The sequence below is a fragment of the Lycium ferocissimum genome, chromosome 12 (assembly GCF_029784015.1).
Source record: "Lycium ferocissimum isolate CSIRO_LF1 chromosome 12, AGI_CSIRO_Lferr_CH_V1, whole genome shotgun sequence".
Classification (NCBI taxonomy): domain Eukaryota; kingdom Viridiplantae; phylum Streptophyta; class Magnoliopsida; order Solanales; family Solanaceae; genus Lycium; species Lycium ferocissimum.
In genome coordinates, this window is record NC_081353.1 from 22,245,437 (window position 1) to 22,255,982 (window position 10,546).

Below are 10,546 nucleotides of genomic sequence, written 5' to 3' on the forward strand. Positions count from 1 at the left end.
AGTGGAAAAAGAATTGAACATGACGCATTTATACTTAACTGAGGCGGGAAATTATACGATCCGTATAAAGTTATACAGTTCGTATAAAATGACCGTATTTAACAATGATTTAAAATTCCAGGAACAGGGACTTCCCAAACAAGTTTCACAAACTGAAAATATGGCCCGTATAACATTATACGGTCCGCATATCGCCTTATACGAACTAGAAGTACGGGCCATATATTATTATACGGTCCATATATCTGGTCATAAAAATGGGATTTTGCTGAACTGCAACAAATTAAATTCCAACACTTCCCGTCTGATATTCTAAGTCTCAAATCATGAATCATAGCCTAGTTTAAAGGTACGAGGTGTTACAATATCTCCTGTCATGCCCTATTTTTAACGGATTAAAACTAGTTCACAACTCATGATTATGTTTCCTCTGGTTTTGTAAAATTTTCAGAGTCACCACCTAATTTTAGGAAATATTAGGAAACCATTTGTAAAATTTAAACTCCATTTTTTAGTCTTTGAAACCTGTGAGATTCTAGGTAAGGGTTTTATTTACCCAGGGGAAGATATTAGGCATCCTCGTAGCCCGTCCGGGCAGTCTTTAAACTTAGTTTAGTTAACACTAGAGGGGGATTATTTATCTATTTCTTATTTATTATTACCTATTTAAAGAATTGTGGAAAAGAAAACTACTCTTTCAAAACTATTTGTATAAAAAAAAGGGGGTTTTAATGTAATCGTAATTATGTGAATAAATGCATATACATAAAGGAAGTAGTTAATGCTAATGCGTGCATGAGAAAAATATGTATGACATTTTCTTTTATATAAGAATAACATGTATAATATAGAATAAGGAGATGTATATTTTTATACGAAAATAATCTACATATGTGATAGTATATCCTAGGTGAATGCTTAAAAAATAGTTATGACGACACGGTAATATTATATGTGTACATATAATGAAAATGAGACTAAGAGAATTAATAAAAATAAGATAGTACAGGCATGGTATGCGCGTATGAAAATAGTATGTTGGTACACCCATAATAAAGGAAAGCAATTAAGACAAGATGTAAAATTATATGTATTAGGAATATATATATATATATATATAGTTTTCGAAAGAGTATGTATGTATATTTTAGAAGATGAGGTGTAATATGATTGTTGTATATAAGGACAGTATATATAATGCAGAGTATGAAAATGTATATTTTTATGAGAAAATAATATATACATGAAGTATATTAATCGTATAAAAAACAAATATAGTGTAAGAGGTATACTTTTAGAAATAGCCATGAAAAATATAATAATATGCATAAGTATCGTGATATAGGTAAGTACGCGCATAATGAAAAGATTGATTAAAAAATAAGATAGTATATGTGTATTACAATAAATACGTACCTTGTAGTTCTTGTAAAATAACTTGGCCACTATACATAAGCCTAGTATGACGTTTTTAATTAAACTCAAAGAATTTGACCTGCCCCATATGTTAGCGTCAAATAAAAAATGATTACCCATGAAATGTACATCTTACCCTTTTGAAACCCCGATTTAGATCGCTCATTTTGTTAAAATGGATTTTAGAAAAGGGAACGTTAATTAACTTTAAAGAAGTGAAGAAGAAAAGAAAAATAAAAAAAAATTAAAAAAAATTCCGCCTTATCTATTAGTAAAAAAGGTGTTTATAACCTGTGAAATACGCAAAGTTAAAGGGAAACCAAGATTTACATTTATCCTAAACTATCCTTAAACCAAGATTTATATCTAAGGAAAAGTGGCCAATGACAAAAGCTCGGCCATTCACGAGTTCACAAACAAGCGAGAAATAAAATACTACGAATACCAACTCATAAAAGAGGTTAGTCAAAGGGTGCCAATAACATATAATAATACAAAAGATATAAAATTTTAAGAGAGGAAGAGGGACGGCGACTCGAGCGAAGAGCGAGATAGGACTGATAGCTCGAATGAAACCACTGCGAACGTTTACTCCTAACTCCGGGCTGAACTTGGAGTTGCCATAACTCCAATATTCTCCCAAGGGTGCATGCAAAAGAAAGAAGAGGAAAGATTAGAAATCTTGATCCAAAATAGACAACACCAAACAAGGCATATTAAACTAAACGAGCACATTTTAACCAGTTTACTAAACCACACAAAAATGTCAAAAATCACAGCGAACATGTTTTAAACGGAATCTTGTAATAGTCAGTCGTATTTTAGCTTTACTAATGAAACAAACAGTTATGGATCAGAACTAAGGAGCGATAACTTGCTTCGATATCTCTTTGACTTACCGAACTATTGAAAACAGGATAAGTTCAACCAAATTCCACCTCAAACACTAAGTGAATAGATGAAGATTAACTTGTCGTGATGAAATTATGGCTCCGTCAGTTAGGTTCAGAGTAAATCCTGTTTATTCCTATGTTCTTAGCATTTCATAATGCAGTGGGAATGATCAGGAAAGCAAACACACTTATCATCCAATTACAATTGATAATTCAAAAACGAAAAAACTCATAGAAGGAAAGAGGAAACTATAGAGAGTTCATTTGTCAATTTCGAAAAAATGAAACTTACCGCAAAAACGAACCTGAGGAGTTAAGAATTTGAGCAAATTCTTTGAAAACAATATGACTTTAGTGAGAAAATATGCATAATAGATAGGATGAGCTAAAATATCCCAATTTCTCGTGGCTAAATTATAGCTCCTCCAGTAGCATCAACAGAGGAATTTAACAAACTTCAACATGCTCTAGTTTCACATTTTCTATATAAAGTTGGACTTATTTTTAACACCTTGGAATCTGTATCACCCAAACAACAAAAGAATACTAAAGGCTCCTTCAAAAACACACCGACACTTTATAGTATGTGCTTAATACAAGAATCTATGGATAAATTCAATCAACACCGTACTTCCTTAATTCCATTCAGTTTCCAATGTCGTGAAATATAAAATTATGTTTATCTTGGTTTAAAGAAGCAGATTCAACTTGAGTCTTCTAGAAAGCATGATCACTCTTTAAATTCTACATGAAAGGGAAAAAAAAGGTTTCTTGGTGACGAAACAATGAGTAAATGTAAATCCACACTTATGTCTTAGTAGCTTAGCAAATTTTCCATTTTTAGTTTCAAGACTATCATCTTGTGAAAACTAGCATTCTCATTTATTGTATTTTTTTTTTTTTTAACAAAAGGCCATGATCTGATGAATCAATTTAAGCATATATAAATAGGAAATAGAGGCTAAAATTTTATAATCCAGTAGATGAGCTTATACTCTAACAATTCGGCCTATGCACCTTTATTGAGGTTCATGCTTCTTAACAATTATACACTGCTTCTACGAATAGAAAAAAAAACAGGCAAAAGTACATCTGAACATTTTTTAATCATACAAGAAACAAAGACAGCCATTAAACCCAATCATGTACTTAGCGATCATGAGAGAATGTATTTGTCCAACCTTAAGTAGTTGACTACTTAGTGGTGAGATGTTTTTCTTTATTTTCTTATTTTTGAAGTAACAAAACAATTCCTAATCTTGGTTAGTTGATAAAACTACATGGTTAAGAATTTCACAAAGGACATACAGCCCAATAACTTTACGTGCATATAAAGAAAATGATCAACATGTCCAACTGAATGTAACCAGCAATCTGAAGCTTGAGCGAATAGAACCATCGAAAAATATTCGTAACTTAATAACTGAACTTTAAAATCATTGTTTGGTAAAGATTTGATGAAAAAGGATACCAACAAGACACTTTGCATAGAACAACTACTCAAAATACACTACGCGCAGGATGTCACCGGAGTTATGACCGACACACTTTGGCACTTCAAATTTAAACAGAAGGTGAAACTTGAATACATGAGTTGTAGACCTCTGAACAAATTGAAAAGACAATATCTAGCAGGAAGATGTCCATACAGTATGCAACACTCAAGCTAGTAAAATGATAAGTTAATTCTCGGACAACCCAAACGTGAAAACATGGTCAAATAGGGAGGGCCTACTGTTACAGTGGTTTGAACAATTTGGCATGCCATTAAGGCTCTAAGGTTACGCCATCTAAGTCTAAAGAAAGAGATAGATTCGTGTCATACAATCAGCCCCTTAACGATGGTTCCCACAAAGCCAAGAGACTCAACGAGGCATAAGCTTAGTAAATCTTGAGTATTGTACCAAGTAGAACTGGAGAATTGCTCCTACTAAATGAGAACACAGATGAAGTGTCCTTGACAAGAGAACATTATACGTAACTATACATTCCTAACGTAAAGACCCTTCAGCGGGACAGATTCATTATTTTCTTGAATGGGACTCATATTAAAGAAATAAAATGGTTTCATGGACATGACTCCAAAAACAGAAAGACGAGAGGAAAATGATCATTCAATCTAACTGCACACTCACATGATTCCATTAATGGATATCCTTTAGATGACATGGTTTGTGTTAGCTTTTATGTACCATTTTTTTTGAAGAAAAACAAAGCAGGGGCAGATTCGGATAAGCCTAAAAAAATAAAACAGAAACTAGGCTAAGGAGGAAGTTAATCACATGTGTGACAGGTTTAATTTCCATGAATCGACGGCTCTTCTTTCAATCAAAACAAGTAACTTTTCTCAATCAAAACAGTAACTTTTTAACCCAAAAACAGTAGCCTTTTAGTTAGAAAACAGTAGCTTTCTTTTTATACCAAAACAATAACTTTTCGTTAAAAATAATAACTTTTTCTCTCGAGCAAAACATCACCCTTTTATTTGCTCGAACTTAATAACCTTTTTCCTTTTTAGTTACAAGGCATCATGTATTCACATGTTGGTTCCTACACGGAGGCGTGGCATAACAGTCTTTAAGGGTAGTTATAGAAAGAAGATTTACCAAAAAAAGAACCAAGCGATGACATTATTTCAACAAAAGCAAGTTTCAACTAATGAAAACTCATATAAATCAATGGTCTCTTTCCTAAATAGTCATAGTTAAGTAAAACAGGTTCTGGTACGTCTTGAAACGAACAAATAAAAATATAAACTAGATGAGCGTAAAGGTTAATCACGTATTCGAGAGGTTAACAAATCAGTTGTATTCTTCTAGATGCCCTTACTATCATGTCTATTTAACTCTTAAATCTCTCAAATTTAAGAAATCGACCAGCGGCATACCCTTTTTGCTATTTGATTAGTTAACCGAATATCATGCTTACAACAAACTTAAGAAAGGAACTCTTATGCTTTATGACCAACCAGGTTAATAATCAATCAGTTCTCAATTTAAGAAGGAAAGCCTTATGTACACCCATATTTCAGCCCAAAACAGATTAGTAGTGAACCTCTACAACAAGTTAATAAAGACATGTTCACTTTTGAACCAACAGGGAACTTGTGCTCTGACGAAGGTTCCGGAATCCTATCGATATGATTTCTAATACCCTTCAGGGGACACAAAAAAAAAAAAAAAAAGAGGTGCTTTCGAGACCCCAAAACAGTAGAAGAACACATCACTCATTTCTTTTCTTTTTTTAATTTTTTTTTATGGAAACTTAGATGAGCATAACCATTTTATGTCCGAAGAAGTTTAGTCATGCTTTTAAATCATGCTAAGACAAAGACCAGTCCATTCTGAAATGAAAGAGCACATATTCCTCACAACCATGAGACGAGACTATTTCAAACGTATTTCCAGGAAAAGTTTACACATGAAATCGAAACTATCCAAACGGCGAGCACAAGGAACAGAATGTTGGACAAACGACGTAGTTAAACACATACTCGGCAAGCTAATCGATGATTCCTCTAAGCATTCTCAGTCCTATTTAACCATTTTACATACACACTTAAGGTAAACAGACCAGCACAACAGTCTTATCCAAGTAAATTGAAACCAGCGACTAAAACAATCGAGCGACTATACTTAATTCTACAAACTAAAATGAAACAAAAGATGAGGGCGGTGACTGACCTTCTCCGGGACAGCGAACTGGGCTAATGTCGTCGTCGAGTCTCCAAATCCGCTCGAGTGATCCTTGCTCAGCCGAGAACCGAAGGAGGGGATTTCGACAACCAAAAAAAAAACTTAAAGTTAGGAAAAGTATTTTCTGAAAATTCAAACTTAGTTTTCAGTTGTGAAAATGTTTGTTCAAGAGGTGATTTTCAACACTCGAACTTGTTAACTTAAAAGGGGATTTTCTACACTTGAAACTTATGAAAATAACCGGATTTTCTCCAAAATGTTGAACTTCTTTTTTTTCCTCTTTTTTTTTTCCACCGATTCTGAACTTAAGAGGACCTTTAGCTGTAAAAAAAAAACTTATGAAATAGAGGGACCCTTTTTTTTCAATTGTTTTTCCTCCTCCTTCAACAGCCCATAGAGGCCGGTATTTATAGGCAAAGCTGAGGGGCTTCAACAACTCTACAAGGAAGCAAGAATTCGAAATTTAAAAATAAGGGAAAGTGGGGGAAGTTTTGGGAGACGTTTTCAACAGATGAGATGATGAAAATAGGGATGGGCTTACCCTGAAATCGCTGAAATCGCACATGGAGCCTGCAAATTTCAGAGTAGGAGTGTGGGAAAAGAGAAGAGGGGTGTAGGTAGCGGATTTTGTGGGATGTTTCTATGGTGGTGGTAAAATGATGGAAGTGACGGGGAGTGGGGCGGTGGTGACGTCGGTGATGGGGGTGTGGCAGCGGGTAGTTGAAGGGGAAAGGGAGAGAGGGTCGTTTGGTTGAGATTGAAATAAGGGGTTAGGGATTGTTTGGTTAAGGCTGATTTAGTGGTGGTTTGGGTGTGGGCCGGGTCGGGTTAGGTAGTGGGTTGGGGCGGGTCGGCGGGAATTGGGTAATTAAAACACTATTTCTAATCCCCCTCTATTTGAATCAATTAATTAAAATATGCTTCTTCGTCTTGATTAATTCCCACAAAATGTATACCTATATAAATTATGACACAAGTAATTTAGTATACGCATTTAGTTTAAAAATAGTGTAAAAGATGATTAATACGGTAATAAGTAAGATTAAAAGAAAAACGCCAATGCCGATATTGATATACGAATATCAACATTACTATTATTATTATTCTTTTTTTTTTTTCGAATGATAAAAAAAATGTTTAGTCCTTTTCAATTATAAAATATGACGTTTAGTCATTTTTAAGAGACCATAAAAATGTTCTTGATTTTAGCGAAATATATCTAAAAAAAATAGTGTGATAATTAGTGAAAATATTCCAAACTCATTTTCGGGGAATTTTCACGACTGAGAAGCATAGTGAAATTAATTAAATAAAAAGGAGGGCCAAAATTGGGTGTCAACATCTCCCCCTTAGGATCATTCGTCCTCGAATGATGGGTCATAGGTAGGAATATGGCTGTACATGGCTTGAATACATGAATGTGAAGGAAACATGAAATGAAACATGAAGACTGAATCAATATGACATGGTTACATGGAAACATGAATACTGAGACATGGAACATGAGCACTGGGTACATGACATGAGCATGAAACACGAGACATGACATGACTAAGGAAGGTTACCTTGAGCATTCTATGCTTGCTCTTCAAAAAAATGGGGATATCTAGATTTCATGTCCTCTTCGGCTTCCCATGTGGCCTCTTCAACTTTTTGATTCCTCTATAAAACCTTTACTGAGGCAACATCTTTAGTTCTCAACTTGCGAACCTGACGATCAAGGATAGCCACGGAGACCTCCTCATAAGTCAAACGATCCCTAACCATTATAGAATCGGCAGGAACAGCCAACGACGGGTCTCCCACACACTTTCTTAACATAAACACATGGAATACTGGATGAACAGCAGCCAATTCTTGTGGAAATTCAAGCTCATAAGCTACATGACCAACCCTTTGCAGGATTCTGTAAGGTCCAATATATCTGGGGCTAAGCTTCCCTTTCTTCCAAAATCTCATAACACCCATCATGTGTGAGACTTTAAGGAAAACCCAATCATCAACTTGAAACTCTAAGTCTCTTCACCTCACATCTGTATAGGACTTCTGGCGACTCTAAGCCATTCTCAAATGCTCCTAAATTAACTTGACTTTCTCTATAGCCTGATAGACCAAATTTGGTCCCAACAACTCTGCTTTACCAACTTCAAACCAACCAATAGGTGATCTACACCTTCGCCCATACAAAGCTTCAAACGGTGTCATCTGAATACTAGCATGATAACAGTTATTATAAGCAAACTCAATGAGAGTCAAATGGTCATCCTAATTACTTTGAAGTCTAAGACACATTCTCTCAACATGTCCTCGAGAGTCTAAATGGTGTGCTCTGCCTGACTATCTGTCTGAGGATGAAAAGCTGTGCTGAGGTTTACTTTGGTACACAATCCCTGCTAAAAGGATTTCCAGAAGTTCGCTGTGAACTGAGCACCACGATCTGAAATAATAGATAAAGGAGTCTCATGCAATCTGATAATCTCCTGAATATACAACTTAGCATAATCTTCTGCTGAATCTGTGGTCTTGATAGGCAAAAAGTGTGCTGACTTTGTGAGTCGGTCCACAATCACCCAAATTGAATCATGTCTGCGGGTGAACTAGGTAGACCTGTTATAAAGTCCATATTTATCATCTCCTATTTCTTGACAAGAATATCAATATTCTGAGCGAAGCCACCAGGCCTCTGGTGTTCGGCTTTCACTTGCTGACAGTTTGGATACTTAGCCACAAAATCTGCTAGATTGTTCTTCATATCATTCCGCCAATAAATCTCTTTAAGATCATGATACATCTTGGTGGAACCTGTATGAATAGAATACCTGAAATTGTGAGCTTCTAACATAATTCGCTCTCTGAGCCTATCTATATTTGGAACACATAATCTGCCTTGGTACCTCAAGGTACAATCATCTCCCCCTTGTTCGAATGTCGTTGTCTTATGCTTGTGAATCCCCTCTTTCAGCTGCAATAAAAAGGGATCACTAAACTGCTTCTCTTTAACTTCTACCATTAAGGAGGAATGAGCTCTGTTCTGAACAACAACACCACCATCTTCGGAGTCCAAGAGTTGAACTCCAAAATTAGCTAAACGGTGAACTTCCTTGGTCAAAGTTCTTTTATTTTCCTCAACATGAGCTAAACTTCCCATGGAATGCTAACTAAGAGCATCGGCTACAACATTCGCTTTCTCCGAATGATAGAGAATATCTACATCATAGTCCTTAAGAAATTCGAGCCATCTCCTCTGCCTGAGATTCAACTCCCTTTGCTTGAAGATATACTGCAGGCTTTTATGATCCGTTAAAATCTTAACTTGCATTCCATACTAATAATGACGCCATATCTTAAGTGCAAAAACCATGGCTGCTAACTCTAAGCCATGAGTCGGATAATTCTTTTCATGAGCCTTTAAGCTGACGAGATGCATAAGCTACAACCTTACCATGCTGCATTAAGACACATCCGAGACCAATTTTCAAAGCATCACTATACACCACGAACCCTTCACTTCCGTCTGGTAGCGTCAAAACTGAAGCAGAAGTCAATCCCTTCTTCAACTCTTTGAAACTTTGTTCATATGCATCTGACCATTGAAATTCGACTTTCTTCTAAGTCAACTTAGTCAAAGGAGCAGAGATAGAGGAAAACCCCTCTGCAAAACGTCTGTAATAGCCTGCCAGACCTTAGAAACTTCTGATATCTGATGCTGAGGTGGGTTTGGGCCAATTCTTCACTGCGTCTATTTTCTGAAAAATCAACTTTCACACCTTCATCTGAAATCACGTGGCTTAATAATGCTACGGACTTAAGACAAAACTCACACTTTGAGAATTTTGCAAAAAGTTCACAATCCTTAAGAGTCTGCAACACTATTCTGAGATGTTCTGCATGATCAGCCTCACTACGAAAATATACTAGAATATCATCAATGAAAACAATGATGAATAGATCAAGATAGGGCTTGAAAACCCTGTTCATAAGGTCCATGAAAGCAGTTGGCACATTTGTCAATCCAAAGGACATGACAAGAAATTTGAAGTGACCATAACAGGTTCTGAAAACGGTCTTAGGAATATCAACTTCCTTAACCTTTAACTGATGGTAACCTGATCTGAGGTCAATCTTGGAATAACACTGGGCACCCTGAAGTTGATCGAATAAGTCATCGATTTTAGGGAAAGGATGCTTGTTCTTAATGGTGACCCTGTTCAACTGGCAGTAATCTGTGCACATGCATAAGGATCCATCTTTCTTTCGAACAAACAAGACCGGTGCGCCCCAAAATGAGACACTTGGTCTAATAAATCCCTTGTTAAAAAGATCTTTCAACTGAACTTTTAATTCTTTCAACTCACGTGAGCCATTCTATATAGCTGAATATATCGCTTAGTGTCGGGAAGAGATCAATTCAAAAGTCAATCTCCCTATCGGGAGGGACTCCGAGTAGGTCATCTGGAAAGACCTCTGGAAATTCACTGACAACTGGTACTGCCTAAAGAGTTGAAGTCTAGGATCTGTATCCCTGACTCGAACTACATGATA